This window comes from Cupressus sempervirens, chromosome 8 (assembly GCF_028749045.1).
Source record: "Cupressus sempervirens isolate cs-2001-9-10 chromosome 8, ASM2874904v1, whole genome shotgun sequence".
NCBI lineage: Eukaryota > Viridiplantae > Streptophyta > Pinopsida > Cupressales > Cupressaceae > Cupressus > Cupressus sempervirens.
The window spans coordinates 682706234-682728556 of NC_143125.1; the positions used below are offsets into that span (position 1 = coordinate 682706234).

General features: G+C 39.5%; 1 long non-coding RNA gene and 1 pseudogene across 2 annotated transcripts in view; one reads left to right on the plus strand and one right to left on the minus strand.

The window, feature by feature from the left end:
- Positions 1-22323, minus strand: part of LOC149544298 (protein NRT1/ PTR FAMILY 8.1-like) — a 153714-nt pseudogene that overhangs the window by 99736 nt on the left and 31655 nt on the right. The gene's annotated exons all lie outside the window — the stretch shown is intronic.
- LOC149544299 (uncharacterized) overlaps positions 1-22323 on the plus strand; it is a 108100-nt gene that overhangs the window by 53014 nt on the left and 32763 nt on the right. Inside the window, exon 3 of the long non-coding RNA XR_016355767.1 lies at positions 14547-14627. This is a non-coding gene — a long non-coding RNA (uncharacterized LOC149544299). The remainder of the gene's footprint in view (positions 1-14546; positions 14628-22323) is intronic.

Sequence of the window (22323 nt, forward strand, 5' to 3'; positions counted from 1 at the left end):
TTTTTGTATTAGGTTTATTCCAGGATTTGTTGTTTGTGGTTAAACTTCCAATCTTAATGCTATTTCAAAAGCATCATCTAAAGATGAAGGTTTTAGGGCACTTTGTAATAACCCCAATAGGTTATAACTTCTTCAAACACCAAAAATCTTTATACTTCAGTTGTTTGACATTTCGTCAAACACTTTGCAAGCAAGCTCTGATACCACTGTAATAGTCCTGCTAAATTCCAACCTTAAAATGCTGATTGAAGGCTCGAAGAATTTTTTCCAACACTTTGCATACAAGGGGTCATATAACTTTTTAAATTGCTGCAATGACTCTTATTTCGATTTGCATCAAAGAGAATGCTTACAAAAAAGACTCCAGATTGTCTAAACAATGACCTAACATGAATGTGCAACTAATTTTGACAATATTCAATAAAAATATGTGACTTAACTACCTGCAATATGTAGCTACAGCAACTAGTAATTATGACAAATACTTTGTATGCAACCTAAGATGGCATTAATGCACTTAAAACCAAGTGTCATTAATATAAACACTTAGTATGCAAAATTATAATATTATTTATGCCAAAAAGAGAACTTACAGCCAATTTATATTTTGTCAAACAATTGGAATGCAAACTAATAAGCTGATCATCAACTCTAGAGTTGCAATATAGATAGTCTAAAAATTACAACGCTCTTTCAATTGCAAAATCCTAGCCTTCCTTTGATACCAATAATGCCAAATGGAAAACAAAGACAAGTACAATGTGAAATAGTGAAGTGCTGAAGCTATATTTTGTACTCAACTGAAAACCTACGTTTCTCAGAAAATATGCCAAATGAGAAGTGAAGAACCTGATTGTAGATGGCTGTAATAATTTTCTTCACTGCTGCCCTTCTACTTTGTTTTTTTTTCGATCTTCTTTTTCCACTTGCTTTTTCCGGATTTGCTTTTTTCGTTTTGCTTTTTCGAACTGCTTTTTCCGGATCCGTTTTTTTTTCGGATTGCTTTTTCAGATCCGCTTTTTCGAACTGCTTTTTCGGATTGCTTTTTTCGGAGCTGCTTTTTCGGACTACTTTTTCGGCCTGCTTTTTTTTTCGGTTCTGCTTTTTCGGCCTGCTTTTTTTGGACTGCTTTAAAATGGCTTCCTGTAATTTCGGACCTGCTAGAAATGACCTCCAATACTTTCGGCCCTGCTAAAAATGCCTTCTGAAATGCTGAAATGCTGAAAATGGCCTTAGGCCCAATGATGCCCTAGCTGAAGTGACTGAAATATCACCTCCAAATGTGCAACCCTTCAGAAGATATTTCACTTCCTCAGTTATGCAAATCCAAGGGAGTTTTCGTTCCCAAAGATCAACTGACTATCGGAAACCACTTGGCTCCACAATAGACTATGTGACTAAATCACAAATTGATGTCAAGAGAGAAATAAACAACTGGATGATCAGAATGAAGCCCGGGGTGCCTATTTATTCTTTTTTCTCCACTTTCTCCAGAAACTTCTAGAACATTATTTTATTTTCTCTATTAAGTGACTTTATAAAATATTTTATAATTCAAGTCACTTTATTAAATTAATTAAATATAAAGTTACCTTTTAATATTTATTTATTTGATATTTTTATAAATAATTAACTTAATACCACTTATTTATTTAATTAAAATAATTAATTAGTCATCCTCATAAAATATTCATTATTTTGGACAACCTAATTAATTTAATTAATTTAATCAAATTGCCTCCAAAATGGGGACATGACAGTCCGCCCTTCCCGAAATTGCTTGTCCCCAAGCAATGGCTAAACAATAAACCAATCAATCCGCCTGGATCCCAAATGTAGTCATGAACTATAGTACTGTTAATTAACATAGGCTCCTGCAATATCCTCTGCAATATAACCAAGAGGAATCCATAATCAAACTGACAATTACAGCTCAACCAAACTCCAAAATCACAACTGCCACAGTCAGAAACCCACGAGACACAAACTCTTAGAACATCAGAACCCAAGTAAAGTCGACAAATCAAGCTGCCATCACAGTAAATACCATCAATGCATCCCACTGGCCTATACGGAATGTACAATCCAACTCTGCGACAATGGTGAACGCTCTCAAATGAAACTGTACCAAGTATGGAGAACCCACACACTGTACAATTCCTACAGTCAACACAACTCTGCAGATCACCAGTCACTGTCTCATAACCATAACTCCCATGCACCGCTGATGGTGAAAAGACATCACAAGATAAACAGCACGAAATGGAACCCAAACCAAATTTGTCTGCCATCAACTCCTCAACACAAGGATCAAATGCTAACTGATGTACATACCCTGTAGTATAATGCTGATAAAAAGAACCAACCTCAGTCAACAGCTCACCATGAACAAGTGATACAACCCACTGTGACTAATCACCAGCTAAGTCAGGAGATGTCATAGCCAAAGGAGTAGAATCAATAACAACAACCGCTTAAGCATCACTCCCAAACTCCTGCTCTAAGTCATGTATTATCAAGCTGTCAACCGCAGAACTTATCGCCATGTCATGCCCATCACAACTCTCATCCCGAGGCATCAAACCGTCTCATAACTGATGATGAGCACTAGGAACCAAAGTACATCTCTGTATCATCATCTCATCAACATGGTCATCAAAGGTAAATTGATGAGCATACCTCACAATGTAATGCCGATAGAATGCGCCAATCTCAGTCAGTGGCTCAGACTGCAATCGATCATTGACCATGTTGGAAATGACTACTACCTTTGAAGACATCACCAAGGGAGTAGTATTACTAGCAGGAACCATGCCAACTGCTGGCTCACCAACATCACACATGATCTTTGATACAACATCTCTAGTGTCCGTGCCATCAGTACTAGAGGCCACCACCATGTCAGGCATACCACAACAATCTACTGCAGCACCCAACTCAACTGAGCTTGACTCTAGTGGGAATGAACCCGATATGCCAATGTTAGTATCAAGGATGGATGCATCCCCATCTCCACTGTCTTTGACAATCTCGACCATGGACATCCTCGAATCACCAGACACCACAACTTGTGAGTGTATAGAATCTGGTAAAGACTACAGTCGCTCTAACTCCATGGTCACCTTAGCCAAATGAAACTGTGACTCCTCGAAAGCCAACTGTGTACTCTCAAGAATCTCAGAAGTCACCTCGAGCTGTTGAGTAAGCTCACTCACTTCATCTTCCTTGGCCAATAATACATCGTATGCTGTACTCCCCCACTCCATAAGATAATCTCTGTCGGCTACCAACTGCATATAATTCTGTCTCAGAATCCGAATAGCCTCCCATAAAGAGTGGATCTCTGTCAAGGAAAGATAACTACCTCCTTGCTCATCACTAGTAGGAGAACTCCATCCATAAACAGCTAACAACTGACGAGCAGCGTCGAAATGCTGGCAAGTGATAGAAATGTCTCACTCACTAACTCTCAACTGACCAGGCACTGGCTAGACTGTCTCCTACAAACGTCCTCTGACACACTGTCTAAAGGAGTATCCTCAAAGTTACTGGTCTCTATAGTATTACCATCTATATCTTGCGAATCAACTCCAAAGCTCATAGCAACATACAGAGTATCAAAAACTGTAGCACTGTTGTCCAACTCCTCTATACCAAAAGAAACTGCCAAGGGAACTAAGTTTTCAAAACTACCCACTGCATCCTCCTGGATGTCATCAATGCCAATATGATCCTCGGACTCATCTGTACACACTGCCAAATATGAAAGATCATCAACACATTCCAGCAAGAATGGTCGACAGGATATATGAACAAAGCCCAACCGGTGTATAAAAACTAATACCAACATCGGATAAGCTGCTGGCACAAGAAAAGACAACACCGTGCAATCTACTAATCAAATCCATGATAGCACCCAAACAATCACTGCTACAAAAAAGTGTTCAAGATCTCTAGTCAACTGACTGAATCCCAAACACCAATATAACAATCTCGAGTCCATATCCGTAAACTAGAATCATCTGGTAACTCAAGCAAACTCCTCACCTGAGTAACATGACCAATACCAACTAACTCTACATACTTGTCTGACATTGTCCCTGTATCCTGGATGTGAATGCAAAATGAACTCGCAACATTATCAACGACCACATATGATCTACCTGCCGCAGAAAGCTAAGTATCAGGAGTGCAAAATGAAACTAAACTCAACTCCATGCCATGCTTATCCCCATGTCTCTCCCAGTCCTGTAATGCCAATGGAGTATTCACCAAAGAAGCTCGAGTGTCCTCAAGCTCGCGAGAAAGCTTGTCAACTTCCTCCTCCTTTCTCCTCAAGGCATCTGAATAGTCTCCGACAAGGCTAAGAAGATGGTCACGATCTGATAGAAGATGTAAATAACTCAACTTCATCGTTCCCATTCCTTCCCTAATCGCCTGTAAGTCAACACAAGAAGACTTTGCCTGAACTCCCTTATGTCTACCCTGTAACTGAATCATCCGAATGTGATCCTCTATCATATCCCGCATCCTGTCATGATGAGATAATGAAGTCATAATACTGTCTTTGCTCACCTTCAGCTGGCTGGACAAATCATGCGAAGTTCTACCAACCTCAACCTCATGTGACAAAGCATCCAAATGTGCTTGGTACTCCCTCTCAGCAAAGTCATGAATACTCAATGTTTGCTTATCTCTACCAAGTATCTCACCATCGTGCACAACAACATCCTCAAAATCATCATCTGAACCCTCTACGCTGTAGTCACATCCTGTTGTAACTAAACCATCCCGATTACCTGTGACATCACCCTCTGACGAACTGTATACAGTTGTCTCAACTTGAGTATCAAGTTGACCGTTACTATCAATCTACATAATATCCTTTCCCACTACCTCCTGTGGCAGAGTAGAATCTGAGACCTTTGCCTGGCTATAAGCTAGTTTCTCAAACTCCACATGCAAGTTCTTGGTAATTGTGTCATCTGCCCTGTGAGAAGATCTACCAAATAGAAATCCAATCAACTTATCCACCTTAGCTAGGTTGGACAGCATGTCATTCATCATATGGTGGTGCTTAACCAACTGTTCGGACATGTCATGGCTTATTTTCTTAAGTTCATCTCGAATGTCTAAATAACCATCCTTTCTACTGTTCTAACTCTGGATACTTTGTCTATCAATTGTCCAAATCGAGTCCTCTGAGACTCTGTACTATACTTGTCCATTCTGGACAAAGTAGAGTGTTGATCACTCATATGAGACAACTCTTACCCAACAGGATGGCAAGAAAACCGCTCTGATACCACTGTAATAACCCCAATAGGTTATAACTTTTTCAAATGCCAAAAATCTTTATACTTCAGTTGTTTGACATTTCATCAAACACTTTGCAAGCAAGCTCTGATACCACTGTAATAGTCCTGCTCAATTCCAACCTTAAAATGTTGATTGAAGGCTCGAAGAATTTTGTCCAACACTTTGCATACAAGGGGTCATATAACTTTTTAGATTGCTGCAATGACTCTTGTTTCGATTTGCATCAAAGAGAATGCTTACAAAAAAGACTCCAGATTGTCTAAACAATGACCTAACATGAATGTGCAACTAATTTTGACAATATTCAATAAAAATATGTGACTTAATTACTTGCAATATGCAACTACAGCAACTAGTAATTATGTCAAATACTTTGGATGCAACTTAAGATGGCATTAATGCACTTACAACCAAGTGTCATTAATATAAACACTTAGTATGCAAAATTATAACATTATTTATGCCAAAAAGAGAACTTACAGCCAATTTATATTTTGTCAAACAATTGGAATGCAAACTAATAAGCCGATCATCAACTCTAAGGTTGCAATATAGATAGTCTAAAAATTACAACGCTCTTTCAATTGCTAAATCCTAGCCTTCCTTTGATACCAATAATGTCAAATGGAAAACAAAGACAAGTACAATGTGAAATAGTGAAGTGCTGAAGCTATATTTTGTACTCAGCTGAAAACCTACATTTCTCAGAAAATATGCCAAATGAGAAGTGAAGAACCTGATTGTAGATGGCTGTAATAATTTTCTTCAATGCTGCCCCTTCTGCTTTGTTTTTTTCTGATCTGCTTTTTCCACTTGCTTTTTCCAAATTTGCTTTTTTCGTTTTGCTTTTTCGAACTGCTTTTCTTTAATCCATTTTTTTTTCAAACTGCTTTTTCGGATCCGCTTTTTCGAATTGCTTTTTCGGATTGCTTTTTTCGGAGCTGCTTTTTCGGACTACTTTTTTGGCCTGCTTTTTTTTTCGGTTCTGCTTTTTTGGCCTGCTTTTTTTGGACTGCTTTAAAATGGCTTCCTATAATTTCGGACCTGCTAGAAATGACCTCCAATAATTTCGGCCCTGCTAAAAATGCCTCCTGAAATGCCGAAATGCTGAAAATGGCGTTAGGCCCAATGATGCCCTAGCTGAAGTGATTGAAGTATCACCTCCAAATGTGCAACCCTTCAGAAGATATTTCACTTCCTCAGTTATGCAAATCCAAGGGAGTTTTCGTTCTCAAAGATCAACTGACTATCTGAAACCACTTGGCTCCACAATAGACTATGTGATTGAATCACAATTTGATGTCAAGAGAGAAATAAACAACTGGATGATCAGAATGAAGCCCGGGGTGCCTATTTATTCTTTTTTCTCCACTTTCTCCAGAAACTTCTAGAACATTATTTTATTTTATCTATTAAGTGACTTTATACAATATTTTATAATTCAAGTCACTTTATTAAATTAATTAAATATAAAGTTACCTTTTAATATTTATTTATTTGATAACTTTATAAATAATTAACTTAATACCACTTATTCATTTAATTAAAATAATTAGTTAGTCATCCTCATAAAATATTCATTATTTTGGACAACCTAATTAATTAAATTAATTAAATCAAATTGCCTCCAAAATGGGGACATGACACACTTACTAGACCCTTTAACGAATCTCTTAATCCTTCTATGAACAAGTACGTAGAGCGTTCATCATCTACTCCTGTGACTTGGACCGAGATCTTTTGGAATTCTTTAATATAATCCTCTACTGTCCCTTGCTGTCTTATTTGAGTTAATTTCTTAAAGTTTTCTTGAGGATGCCTTCTATCAAATCTCTTAATGAGTTTTTGAGAAAATTCTTCATAAGTAATATTTTGGTGCCCTTGAGTAATAAGGCCATGATTCCACCAATCATGTGACGTGCCTTCTAGGTGAAGGATTGCGAATTGAAGTGCATCTTCTTCTGTCATTGGACTAAGGGTATGATAGGTGTTTAATTTTTGTAACCAGGCGCGTGCAGTAAACTTTTTTGATCCATCAAAATTTGGGAGTGTTACTTTATTTACTTTACTTCTAAAGTCTTGATTTTGATGTCTCCTTTCTCTCCTATGGGTTTCATGTCTGTTGGCTTCACAAAATTCTCTGAATGATTTTAACTCTCTAATTTCTGTTTCAAGGTTGGCATAAGCTCTTGCATTCTCAATAGCAGTATTGGTTGTCTGTCCCTCTTCTTCCATCGAGGGGCCCTCCCTAGGTAAGAAAGGGGGTTTGGGTATTTGAGATGGCGAAGCTCTATTATTTTCTGAATGGTTTGAACTTATGTCTCTTCCACCAGAATTATTGTTTTTAAGATTGTTTATGGAATTTCTCATGTTTTGCAGTGCTTGAAGAAGTGCTTGATTTGATCTTTCTATTTGCTCTGCTAAGGTTTGGTTTGTCTGTTCCATAACATTTCTGATTTCATTGGATAATTGTTCGCTCATTTTTGCTCCCTTTTTCATTTACTATATTTTCAGGATGGCAGGATCAGGCTCTCACTTCCTTTATTTACTGATGATTGGTTTCTTTATTCCACTTAGCGACTTACTATAAGTTTCAAAGCATGGATTTGATTAGTATTTCCTTGTCTCCATGGACTTCTCCATCACTTTATGTCTAATGATATATTCTCCCTTCAGCCCACATGGAGAAATATCTATAATACAATCACCAATCCTAACATGTGGTAGACTTGATCTAAATCAATTTGTTTGATTCCATAGCGATGTTCTTGCAGCTGATAGTACTAAAGGAATGTATACTAAATATATGTTATCTTTGATGAGTTTTGATTCATGGAGGTTTGGGTCCCACCATTCATTCCCAATTTGACAAAATTAATTGTGTGCACCTGCTACCTTTGATGGCATCCATGTAATGATCTTATTTTTCATTTATTATTGAAGGAATCCACGTATAACTGGTGGTCCCGTAGTCATTGTTGGGGTTGTGCCTCACATACCCCTCCTTGATTTACACCGATCTTTCCATGGTGGCAGAAGTAGAAAATGCCAAGTATGCTGAATGAGGTGTCCATCCCTTCGTTTTTGTTCGGTGGCAATGATTAATACTCGAAGGCAATGTACTGCCTAGTTTCACCAAAGTGATTCTGACATCCCTATTTTCCCTTATATATAATAATGGTTTAGCGTGAATCCAAATAGGGTCAATGGTTACCAATTATCATGGCACATGTGATTTTGCACAATCGGTAACTGCCGCATTGGTCTAAATATGATACATATATCATGCCACTGTTCACTTTTAAGGTTTTCTACATGGGACTGGAGAATTGTTAATTGTGTGCACCTGCTACCTTTGATGGCATCCATGTAGTGATCTTATTTTTCATTTATTATTGAAGGAATCCACGTATAACTGGTGGTCCCGTAGTCATTGTCGGGGTTGTGCTTCACATACCCCTCCTTGATTTACACCGATCTTTCCATGGTGGCAGAAGTAGAAAATGCCAGGTATGCTGAATGAGGTGTCCATCCCTTCGTTTTTAGTCGGTGACAATGATCAATACTCGGAGGCAATATACTGCCTAGTTTCACCAAAGTGATTCTGACATCCCTATTTTCCCTTATATATAATAATGGTTTAGCGTGAATCCAAATAGGGTCAATGGTTACTAATTATCATGGCACATGTGATTTTGCACAATTGGTAACTACCCCATTGGTCTAAATATGATACATATATCATGCCACTGTTCACTTTTAAGGTTTTCTACACGGGACTGGAGAATGCTATTCAAATATTTTCACAAATTCTAATGTTATTTATCAATTTAAAATGAACTGTTAAATGCACTTATGTTGACACGACCCATTAAATTACAGTATCTGATTGTACATTTCCCTCTGTTTGCTAAATTGTTTTCCCCAGTTGTTTCTTGTGGAAATGCTTTATCCCTCTATTATTTTTTCAAGAATAATATTACTTCTCAACTTTGTATAATATTTTAGTCTGAATGAATTCAAAGTGATTTGTGAGGATTCTGTCTGTTATAATGCGATAATGGTAACTGTCATCCTTGTAGCTGTATTTTAGTCTTTATTGGGAACCTTATGCTTTATCATTAATAATTATAATGTCTATTGTGATGTTTGGCAGGGTCCAAAGAATTGATCAGCGCTGTTGCTTGCTACGACGTCGTGGCACATATAATTGCATTTCTGGTTTTCTTTTCTAAGTATAATAAAGGGCTATCTACATGAAACCTTCGAAATAGGAATTATATTTTTGCAAGATATTTAAATACTATTTAAACTCTTGAACTATTCTGACCATCTTTGCAATATTTTAGTCCCGTGGAGGAAATATGCTTGGAACCTATTTCAACTGTAAAATCAATTTTGTTTACTAACATCTGTGAAATATCCAGATTTGATTATTTGGGCGTGATTCTGTTTTCCATACTCCAACGCTTCTAAGTTGGCACATGTAGTTTGAATGCTGGCAAATGCAATACGATCTGGCTTAAATCCTGATTGCTGCATTTGCTCGAATAATTGAAGGGCTTCCCTTTTAATCTCACAGGTTGGCAGGAAATCCTGCTCTGATACCATTTGTAATGAACCCTTTTTGGGGTCATTCATTTTTATGGCTTTCTCTTTTCTTTGTATTCCTTTCGCCATATTTTTTCCTAAGTATGCAGACGTGATTCATTCTATCCAATGTTCCCTACCCAGATATAGCTTCTGTATATTATCACTGTAAATATATAATCGTAGCTCTCTTATGATCGCTTGTATGTTTCCTCCCCAAATTGTTTGTTCGACATTGGCTTCTTATTAGGCGATGTCTCAACATTCTTGTTTACTCACCGTTGTTCTCTAACATAATGCTGCTTAGAAATTCTTGAGCTCCTTATTATTCAATGTTTCTTTTTAAAAACATTAAATAATGAAATATAAATAAATAAATTTTAAATGAAAATTGAAATATACATAAATATTGAAGGGAAAGCCACGTGATTAGATAGTACATAGGGTTCTATTTCTCGTCCGCATTATGATCTCTTACGGTAGGGAGTGATAATCACAAATCCACATTTCAGGTATATAGACATATGTAAGGATCAGATTTATATGAGAACTCTCACTTATGATTTCAAAGAAAGAAAAAAACATTTTCGGAAACCTTGATCTCTTATTTGCATCCTTTAATGGATCGACCTATAGAGCATCAGTCTTGTTGGAATAAAATCGTTGCATAATTTGAAAGTGATGATCAAAGAGCAAGAACAACATAATAAACAACATGGTGAATGTTAAGTCAACAATCGACCATACTACAAGGATGATGGAATGGAATACCAAAACCAACAGCGATAAATAGACAATAATATTGAACTAAGGAAGCAGTCATGCAAAGAGACGGAGGATGCATAACTAGAAAATAGTAGAACACCGTCAACAATATAATGGAGGGAGATCTCACGTCCTTTTTGAGGAATGGCAATTTGACGGAGTTGATAACAAACAGATACAGTAGAAGACTATCTAATCAAATCATGAGCACATCAAATCACAATTTGTTACAGTATTGAGAAACCACATAATACATGTGCAAGACTACTACTCTCAGCAATTTCTTGGCATTCAATTAAGATTCCTTTTGAGACGTTCAGGAGATCAGAACGATTACTCTTGCACATGACTGGAGTCTGGAAACGAACATCAACGATTTGGATTATCAATAAAGCAATTCATAAGCACCTAAGTCAGTAAAAAAAAAGTCTGAAGGAAGAGGCACCTAGTTATTGTTATCTCCATAATTTGCACCCTGAAAATTTGCCTTAAGTTCTAAAACTCGCAGCGATTTTGGAGAAACATGGGATCAACCAAAAGTTGTGGGTAACTTATAACTTGGCTGAACCTCCGGATTCTAGGCCGGTTCCTGTATGATATATCTTATACCTTACTTGTACTAATGGAGAAGTGAAACTTTCAGATGAAAAAGGGTAAAAAGATAACCTAAAACACGGAAAACTTAAAGAAATAAGGTGATACACCGAGATTGATAACACAAATTACTGCTATACCTGAGACACGATGAAAGTTCAAGACAATCACAGGAAACCTTATTTGAAGATCCGCTAATTCATATCAATACTTTAAGAGAAGGTTTATGAACTTGAAAGTATACGAAAGGAATTTGATCACAATCGAATACATCAATAATGGAAACACAACTCAAAACCTATGAACAACATTTTAGATAAAGAAGATACAAGATAAGACATCATTCAGAAAGGTCTATTATTAAAACACAATTTGAACAATATCAATCACCTCAACACATACAACTAAATCTATTAACTCCAAAACTGGTTCCAATGAAAACTTTATTTTCATCAAAGGCCCTCCAAACAGTACATCTACATAATGGATCAGAATCATGGAGAAAAACGCACTAAGGACAAAATCACATAAGCATCCTCTCCCAAAATCTGAACCCCTCCCTCAAAATTAAGAGGAGTATATATAAACAATACATTGTCTCAAAACAGAAAAAACTGGGTCGAAATAATGAGTTAACTCATTATTAAGAACCTCTAAAAAGTCCAAAAACATGCTCCAAATATCCCAAATTGAAGTTCCACCAACAATGCATAAGAAAAGTCTCAAAAAGACTCCCAAACCGCTACAAATCACTCCATAATGCACTCTGAAGTCTTCAGTCTGAACTGGGCCTCTAAAAATATTAAGTGAAGCTGCCCCTTGAAATTTGGCATTTAAAAATGCCAACTCCTCCCTTAACTCATTTTGACTCTTGAGTTATTGATTCCATTCCCTTTTAATTGCATGAAGGTTATTATTAAATAATTGATTTGAAGAATATCAAATATTTAATAATAATTACATTTTGATATTATGCAATTAAAAAATAAAAATAAAAATGCAAGACAAAAATGAGTTCTCCTTATTATTTAGCATTATTATTAAATTGCATTCAAAATTTATCATGCAATGCAACTTAATAATAATTAAAATAACATATAGACATTATATCATAAGTCTATACCAATATCTTAATAAATTGCATAAAAGAAAAATGACTCCATATCACACTCCATCTTACATGGACCCGAAATTTTATCAAATGTGATAAAGGGTGGATTTATGTAATGCAAAGAAAAGGCAAGTTATTTGGTTTTTAGCTTATCTTGGAGTTTTTGCATTCTGCGTAAGAGAGAATGAGGGTTTCTTTCAACCCTAGCCGCCTGCATAATTCCATGGTTGGAGCCGACTCTGCTGGAGGCGAGTATGGTAGCTGGGCATTGTTTTCTTGCTCTTTCCCTGCATTGAAATGGGGATCTGCGTTTTGACTGGTGGTTTCTTGTTGTTTGAGGTTGTGACTGTGGAAGATGCCATGCTGAGGATACTTGCGGCATACACCTGTGAGTACTGCCTCTTTGCTGATTGCGGCTTCAAGATGTAACTAAAAAACATTTCCTACTTTGCTTTCCATGGTATTTCTCTTGGTGTTTACTCACTACTGTCGCGAGTCTCTCTTGCCTGGGAATATCACTTGCATTTCATTTGCTGTGTACATGTTCATTTGTGTTTGCTGTGCCGTTTTTGTTATCATTTTCATCAGATTTTGGAAGGAAAGAACCAGATGTTTTAGCTCCTATTTTGTACTTGTTTTCAATATCGAATCTTGCTCCTCTTTTCGATAAAAACGTGCCTCTTTTTCTGCAAATCTTCCTTTGTCTCATTCAGTGAGAATGAAACATAGAAGTGCTCTCTTTTTAGGCCATAAAGAATGGCTTTCTCTGCTGGTTAACATACAACACTGTTGTTTCATCTTTTGTTTGAATATCATAGCACAAAAAACGTGCCGTCTTCTCTACAGAATGTGTTGAAATACTTGTTTGAAAAAACACATAAATGTTTGCAAATACACTTATGGTTTTCAGAATGAATAAATGTATTTCTTTCCCTTGTAATAATACATATATCATGACTCTTCTTGGCATAAAAATAAGGTCCAAACCCTTATCTACTGATATCCACCATTCTGATAAAAGAATATTCAGCATATACACTTCCAGTTTAGCAGCATTCTGTTGCTTTCATTTTATTCTGTAGTTTGAAATCATTGATATGTAATTTTGTTCCTTCTGTTCTGAGCATTTGATAATCATTTAAGTATTTATTTTCCTCAGCATATTGATCCATCACTTATGGGGTTCGAACAGGGGTTCGTGACTCCCATAGGTCATATGAAGCTCATAGTCTTTTAGCACTTTTTCTTAGTTGTGTCTCCAATGAATGGTTGCTTGCTCTCTGTCTATCTCAGATCTGTGGTTTATAATGAAGCTTTCCTGCTGTTGCCTGATTCTTTTTCCAGATCTTTGTAAGAAATATTGTGAATAATGATTCTTTTGCTGAAAACATCCTTTCCGTATTTGTCTTTGCCTGGAGAACTAGACATTCTGTTTATATTTGCTACATATAAGATATGAAGATCCATTTTTGCTATATTTTCATCATGCTCTGCCAAATAACTTTAATTGCTTCCTCAAAGAAGATATATCAGAATTGTTGGTAGTTTGCTTGCTGACTGTTTGCTAAAATTGAATATCCCTTTTAATTTTATAATAGTGCTTTTGTTTCTTGAAATGCTGCATACCTGTAGTCTTCTTGTCAGCATCTTGTAGCATACAAGTTACCACTTCTGCCGACTACTATCTTTCAAAGTGAAAATAGGGCATCTCTGTTGTTACTGTAGCATCTTTCTGTTGCAATTTCAAAAATATTTGTCCTTTAAATCTGTACCATGCACTCTTTCTACTGGCTGAAAAATGGTTATCCTTTGTTTTCCTTTGAAGATCTCCTGCTGTAGCTCTCATTCTTGCTGTATGAGTAAAACAAAAGGTTTCAAAACTTTGAAAGTTTGTCCCTTTAAGGTTTCATTTACTGCTATTTGTATGCATACCAATCCCACCTGCTATGCTTTTCCTGTTTTCATCAGTTTTTATAAAAGGTTTCAAAATAAAAATGAATTGTCCCTTTAATACTTTTATCCTTCATGATCGACCTTTCTATCTGCTGATGTGTGTCTATATTTTACTGAGATGAAATAGCATGTAAGATGATGAAAGTGAGATGAAGTGAGCGATCAACATTGCTTAGATCCATTGGATCTAATCCTTTCTCTTTTGTGGACGCAGGGATTGGAAGCACGGAAAGAGCGAGATCCGGAACAGCAAGACGGTGGATGCAGATGGACGCCACTTCACCAGTTATTACAGGCAATGACTGGTGCCCATGACCTTTTCCTCCCTTTTCTCCTTTTTCATGTTATTGATTTTAGTAGCGTATAGATGTATGTCAGCACATAGGGACTACTCTCATAGTCAGATGTGTGGGAGAGATTTACTTTCAACATTTCATTTCCATCATGATTTGTTCCATCATACGAACATTGTATATTATTTCAAAACGAATAAAAATACTTTTCTTTGATGCATTTTCTGAAAATTACTTGAAAGTAATAAGCATGTATTTTCCTTCATTTGAACATGTGTGAAAAATGAACAACAGTTATAATAGACAGAAAAAGTCAGATTCACATTTGTGGATAGAAAGAAAAATAAAAAAAGATACAAACAAAGGAAAAGTCGTAAATAAAGAGTGACCCCCAAAAAGGGTTCATTACAAACATAGCCATTCCTATTGGACTTCGTCGTGATCCCGCTAAAGCAGAAAGGATACGATGCCATTCTAGGTCGAGGGTGGCTAATACAAGCCAAGGTTAAACACGATTGGAAGAAAAATACTTTATCACTTAAAAGCAAAGGCCGGAAATACGTCATTGATCTACACACTCAAATGGTCGGGGAAGAAGCTATGTCATCGGATTCCAAAGAAGAAGATGAAGGGAGGCAGTGTATGGAACCAGATCAGGAGGGAGTCCTACGATTGGAGGGAGATGATGATTTGGATTCAGTGAACGGTCTTTACCACTGGCAAATAGAGGACTATGAACTGTTTCAGAGTTGCCACGTACTGACGATAGAGGAAGGACACAACACTGATGGATTTCCAAAAGAATTCACGGAGGTAAAAGAGGGAAATCCATCGCTCGATGAAACACCCGGCCATGCATTCACCGAAGAAGGAGAGCCCATCAAATATAATGAAGCCACGCTGTAGACTATGAATTTGGGAGACGAAGCCGAACCACGCAACAAACTAGTGGGAGATAACTGGGATCCAGTATTGATGGCAGCGACATTCAAAATATTCTTGGAATATAAGGACGTGTTTGCATGGACATACAAGGACCTGAAAGAAGCACCGCCAGAGTTGTGTGCGCACCACATCCCGTTGATCGAAGGAGCAGTACCTGTACGGAAGCAGCGCTACAGGATGAACAAGAACTATGCAGCATGGATTACAAAGGAAATCAACTGGATGCTGGAGGCCAGCATTATCTTCAAGGTGCAGACCAGTGAATGGGTGTCACCCATAGTAATCTCACTGAAGGACACCACCCAAATCCGGATATGCGTCGATTTCAGATGCCTAAATGCAGTGACCATCAAGGATCCGTTTCTAATTCCATTCACGGACAACATCTTGGAGGAGGTAGCGAGACATGAGATCTACTCGTTCATGGATGGATTTTTCGGATACAATCAGAATTCAATCGCAGAGGAGGACAAATTGAAGACGACATTTGTCGTAGAGGATGGAGTATACACATCTAACCAGATGTTGTTCGGCCTGTGCAATGCGCCTGCTACATTCTAGCAGATCATATTGCACATCTTTGACAAGATGTCCATCGAAAACTTCAAGGCATTTATGGACGATTGGTCGGTATTCAGTGCCGAGGACAAACATCTGGCAGCACTGGGTGAATGTATGGAGAGATGTCGATACGCACGCCTAGCCCTAAACCCGAAGAAGTGCAAGTTTATGGTTCCGCAGGGAAGGTTGCTCAAACACAGTCTGCAAGGAGGGATTGAAGACAGATCCGGATAAGGTCAGAGTCATATTGGAGATGCAGCCGTCCACCAATGTAACAAATGTAAAATCTTTCCTCGAACATATAGGCTATTATAGACACTTCATCAAAAATTTTGCCAAGATAGCATATTTGCTGGACAGGTTAACGTGCAAGGGAGAATCGTTCCGATGGGAGAAGGAACAGGATGAAGCATTTGAAGGGCTCAAAGTACGATTGGCTGTGGCACCCATCTTGGCGTATCCGGATTGGAGCAAAGAGTTTCATGTACATGTCGACGCGTCCAACTATGCAATTGGAGCAACCTTGGCACAGACAGCTACCCACAGGCAGGATCACCCAATCTACTTTGCAAGTCGACTGCTATCAAAGGCCTAACAGAATTACGATACGACCGAACAGGAAGCCTTGGGGATGGTCTACGTTGTACAGAAATTTCAACATTACTTGCTGGCAACACCATTCATCTTCTATGTCGACCATCAAGCTCTGCTGTATATGGTCAATAAACCGGTCATTCGAGGAAGGATCAGCCGCTGGTTACTCCTGTTGCAGGAGTTTACCTTCAAGATCATCGTACGGCCGGGGAAGAAACATGTAAGCTCAGATCATTTGTCATGCCTCAAAGCAGGAGAGCCGGTAGACGGTGTGAATTAGAACTTTCCTAATGCAGAACTGTTCTAGATTGCTATATTGCCAAAGTGGTACACGAGCATCGGAGAGTACTTGTCGACGGGATAGTTTCTGAGTAGCATGCCACCGAATGAAAGACAGAAGATGGTGTTACAGAGCTGAACATTTCAGCTAATTAATGGGCTGTTATATAAAATGGGACCCGATCAGATCCTAAGGCGATGCGTCCTGGAGGAAGAGATCCCAAGGGTACTGAAGGAAACACATGAAGGACTAGCAAGACACATGGGGCCAGACACAACCGCACGGAAGACACTCCTGGTAGGACTATGGTGGCTAACTGTACACGACGACGCCAGGGAGTGGGTCGCTGCATTGGATACATGTCAGCAAGCCAAGAAACCTTTGAAGAGAGACTTCATGCCCCTGAATCCGTCTCATGCTCAAGAACTCTTTGAATGATAGGGATTGGACTTCATCGGACCCCTAAAGGCGAGCAAAACCAGAAGATGTCAATACATCGTCGTAGCGACGGAGTACCTAACCAAATGGGTGGAGGCACACGCACTACCAGATAACTCAACGGTAAGCACAACAAAATTTATTTATGAACAAATTATTACTAGGTACGGGATTCCATTGCAGTTAACAAGTGAGGTGGACATTTTGTAAATCATGTTATTCGATTGTTCACCACTGAGTTCAAAATCTATCATTCATTATCGAGCTCGTACTACCCAAGAGCAAACGGACAGGCCAAGGCTACCAATAAAATTCTAGTATCAATTCTCTACAAATCCTGCACGGTTGAAGGTGAGGATTGGGAGGAAAAATTACCCTCCGGCCTATGGGCTTATCGCACGGGGTATAAGGTGACAACGAGGCACACACCGTTTTAATTGATGTTCAGACAGGAGGTCGTAGTACCAACAGAATTCATGCTACCAAGCCTGAAGATAGCACTTGAAAATAAATTAGACGACATGGAAAGCTTAAGGGAGCGGCTGTATAAATTGAATAAGTTGGAGGAGAAGCAATTATTGGTAGAGTGGGCGCCAAAGGTAACCTAGAACAGGCGGAAGGCATGGCACGATAAGCACTTGAAACTGAACAAGTTTCAACCCGGCCAATGGGTGCTGAAGTACGATGGCCGAAATGAGATCAAGCCAAGCAAGTTCAAAGTTAAGTGGGTCAGGCCATATCAGATCCAAGAAGTAGGCGACAATGGAGCGATCAAGTTATGGATGCTGGATGGACAGGAAGTCCCGAACACAGTAAACAGCTGTAAGCTAAAAATTTATCAACGCGTCAGCTAAGTCGCCATCAAGACCTGTTAAGGAGCAGTAGTATTTTGAAAAAGAAAAAGCACCGTATGGTCAAGTGACCGTATGGCATTGTGAGCAAAAAGAAAAAATCGTACGGTGTTCTCAGGTAATCACCGTATGGCATCCAAAGTTACATTACCATATGGCATTCAAGTCCTATCACCATGCGGCCCCCAGTATATCACCGTACGGTCATCTAGAGGTGGCGTCAAGGCAAATAAGTAGACGGAAGGCATTAGGCATTCATCCTGGAGGTATTCAGTTGAAGGTTTTTAGTTCCTTTTGAAGGCAATATACAGATTGCATCATCGTACGGCTTGTAGGCACACTTAATTTCCACCATACAACTTCATATTGTACGGCATAAAGGATGTTGAAAGACACATAATCCATACGGCCTTTTGCAAGGTAAGGTATTAGGACCTTCAGCACCATACGAACGCATAAGGAGTCTCTGGAAGCATGATATCTCTGGAGGCATAAGTAGTACTATAATTCTGGAGGCACATTTACTTATTTGAGGCTAGGTGGTCACTGTACGAATACAAGGTGAAGTATTGTGAGTGCCAGAGATCACCGTACGGCTGAAGCAGTGCATCACCGTACGGCATTTCAAGTTAAAACATCATATGACATTTCTGCCATATCTTTGCAAAGTCTTTAAGCGTTGAGGCATTGAGCCGTATAGCCCCCTCTTCTGCAGAACAAATCGCTCCTAGAGGCATCATTAGACCAAGACTGTACAGCAAGATTAGGTGACTTAGCACCACCATACAGCATTGATTGCTTCCACCATTTGCAAGGCAATTTGGATACCGTACAAAGTCTTCCAGTAATGTTGGTACGGCAAAAGCAAGCAGACATTTGAGCATTTCACCATCTATGACAAGGTTGAAGGCAAAGAATATCGACGTTACTATTTTGGGCAAATATATTCAACACCATCACATCGTACAACACTGGTATGCTAAGGTCAATTCATCCTTGCTCAGGTGAAGTATGTCTGGAGGCATGGCTACTCTACAGTTGAATTTCAGTAGCTGCGAATAGTGGTTATGTTGAGTTGTTGAAGGTGAACACGGCATAGTGTCCCTACGGCCAGGCAAAGGCAGCCATACACAAAAAAATAACTGACCTAATGGTGTAATATTTAGCAAATTAACATGCAATCAGCCGGAAAGAGGGCTTGGAGGAAGCAACTGGATCAAGGTTCAACCATGAACCAAGATGTGCAGGCAAGGCCTTCTGAAGTGCAGCCATGCAGAAAGGATAAGGGCAAGCACAGGGCCAAAGTGCAGAATTAGCCGGATGTGCACACAACGCCACAGACTGTAGTTTTCGAAGGGTTGAATGGATGGGACTGTAGGAAATGGTGGAATGAGAATCCAGATACTCACCTCGTTAAAGCAAGCATCCAAAGGGTGCAGGTGAAGTGGGCAATCCGGATGCCACTTTTCTGTATCTGAGACTTTGAAGGTGTATTGCGTCCCATGATTGAGGCATATGACAGGCACTCCCAGAGGAGTTCAGTTCTCTATTTGGGGTACGACATCGTGTTTTCATTTAGCCAGCTGACTTTATCAGAGTGTTCGGCATTCCAAGAGCGGCACAAGGTGGGAAGAAAATTGACAATAAACCACAAAAAATGGACAGGGAAAGAAAGTTATAGCTGGTACAGTTGGTGTGTAACGACCCAGTGCAGTAGCAGGTGGATTCCCTTATTAGCACTTCGAAGGGAAGAGGGTTGCAAAAGTCTGATATTAGAGATGGCCATTGGACGTGCCTGATGGATGTGGTAAAAAGTAGGCTTATAGGGTCCAGCAGGGCGTCCAACATTTCCTTTTCGTTGGTCAATATGATGAACAGGCTCATGAACGGGAAGGTGTACGACTGGGCTTCTCTTTTAGCTACGCGCATGGATGAGTCTATGACTCTGCAGCATAAAACATTCTATGCCGCACTACGCCATCGGACTCTTTCTAGAAGCTACTACGAGGATGATACCCCATGAGCAGCTGGAAATTAAGCCAAGTTCGGCAGTACTTGGCGAGCCTCCGGTAATGCAATGGAAGCATTTAGACTCACCTACAGGACAGAAGGGCGTTGGCTAGAAGAGTACAGGGCACGAGGTGGACGAATCAAGCAACATGGATAGTGGCCGCCAGGACACATCTTGTGAGGAGGACGATTCTGAGGATATTGAGGTGGAGCAGGATGAGGAGGAAGATAATGACAAAGTCGAGGTAATTTCAACAACTCCACTTCACTTTCCGCGACAATTGACGGCTGCACCACCAGTGACTACTACGCCATCAGTCCCATCATTTTCAGCTCCGCATATGCACACCATGGCGAATGTTCACATTCTAGGGTTCGGGTAGTTTCGGCATCTAGTAGTGATGACCCCAGTGACTCTTAACCCCAGATCACGAATAGCGGTAGCAAGATTAGTTCCACACTCAGTGTTGGTCCAAACTTCAGTAAGTCAGAGGACAGCATCACCAGCAAGCATGCCTACGGGTACGCAACCTATGGGATCACAGCCTCAGCCAGCAGTTCAGGAACCAACTCCCGTACATGTAGCAAAAAGTTTTCCTCAGCCTCCTGTAGCAGAGCCAGTAGCAAAGGAAGGAATCAGTCAGGGGGGCACACAGGAGCAAGTTCGTCTAGAGGTGATTGGGATGAATGCAGTAGTTACTGTAGCAAACACTGTTGGATGAGGATCAGGATGCTGATTTCAGTATTCCGGAAGTGGAACCCCAAGCACTAGCAGTGGAACAAATGAGTACAGCGAGTCAGGCGAGTGAGTACTTGAGGCAATAGCTACTTGCCCCTGTTGCCAAAGGTCCTTCCATTCAATATCCGATGAGAGAGCACATGCAGTTGGAAGCCATTTGGTCGAGCAGCAAGGTAGTCAAGGTACTAGCATCACCAGGGGTGGAGGATCAGAGTCCAGCAGCAATAGCAAAGAAAGTAGATGAAGGGGTGCAGATGTCGAACCCTCTACCAGTAGCAAAGGAGAAGGATAAGGATGTTCATTCTCGTCATGTTGTCACTGCAAAACAGAGCAAGTTCCTAGCAGAGTTGGTGCTTGCAGAGCGAATAAGGGCAGAGGTTGGGCAAGAAGCTCGGGAGACGGCAGAGAAGGCTCAAGAGGAGATGGCCGACCGACTTGCCACCTAGTAGATTGCATGGGAAGCAGAGCAGACAGCCCTGTTAGCACAACTCGAGGAAAGTGTACAAGGAAAGCAGCAAGTGGAACAACAACTAGCAGCAGCGGAGCAACAATTGGTAGAAGCTCTTCAAGAGAAGGACTCAGCGAAGAAGGCTCATGATCAAAAAGAAGCTGAGTGTCAGGAGGTTGCATTGATGCTGAAAGAAGTGGTGGAGGAGAACTCTCAAATCAGAGCTGATTTGAAGGTCCGGATAGATCAAGTGTATCAGCTTCGACACAACCGGTCTTCACAGTCTGAGACATAGCCTTCTAGTTTATGATGTCTATGTCTATGTTGTTTTTATGAATAAATGTAGTTAGTTGTTGAGTTTTGTTGTGTGGTCGTCCAGAGACGACTTTCCTTTTTGGGGGGGATGATGTCGTCAGTAAATATGGTATCAGGATGTATGCCATCAGTATCAGGATGTATGTCGTCGGTATCAGGATGTATGTCATCGGTATCGGCCGACAGGGTGTGTATCGGGATGTATGTCATTAATATCGGGAAGGTTCTTATTATGTAGCCAACATGTTGTATGTAGCCAACGAACACCTTTGAGAAGGTTCCTCGGGATGTATATATACCCCCTCTGGGATCGTTGTAAATCATATCAGAAGCATAATCTAATATCTGGCGTATGCAAATAATATAAGGAGTTCTACTATTCTGATCCATTCTATGTATGCATTAATTTCTTTACCCAGTACGGTAAACAACACACATCCAGCATTTCACAATCTGTGATTACATGATTATGTTCTTTAAAGATTTCAGAATTGATTGTTTAATTCTAATATCCAAT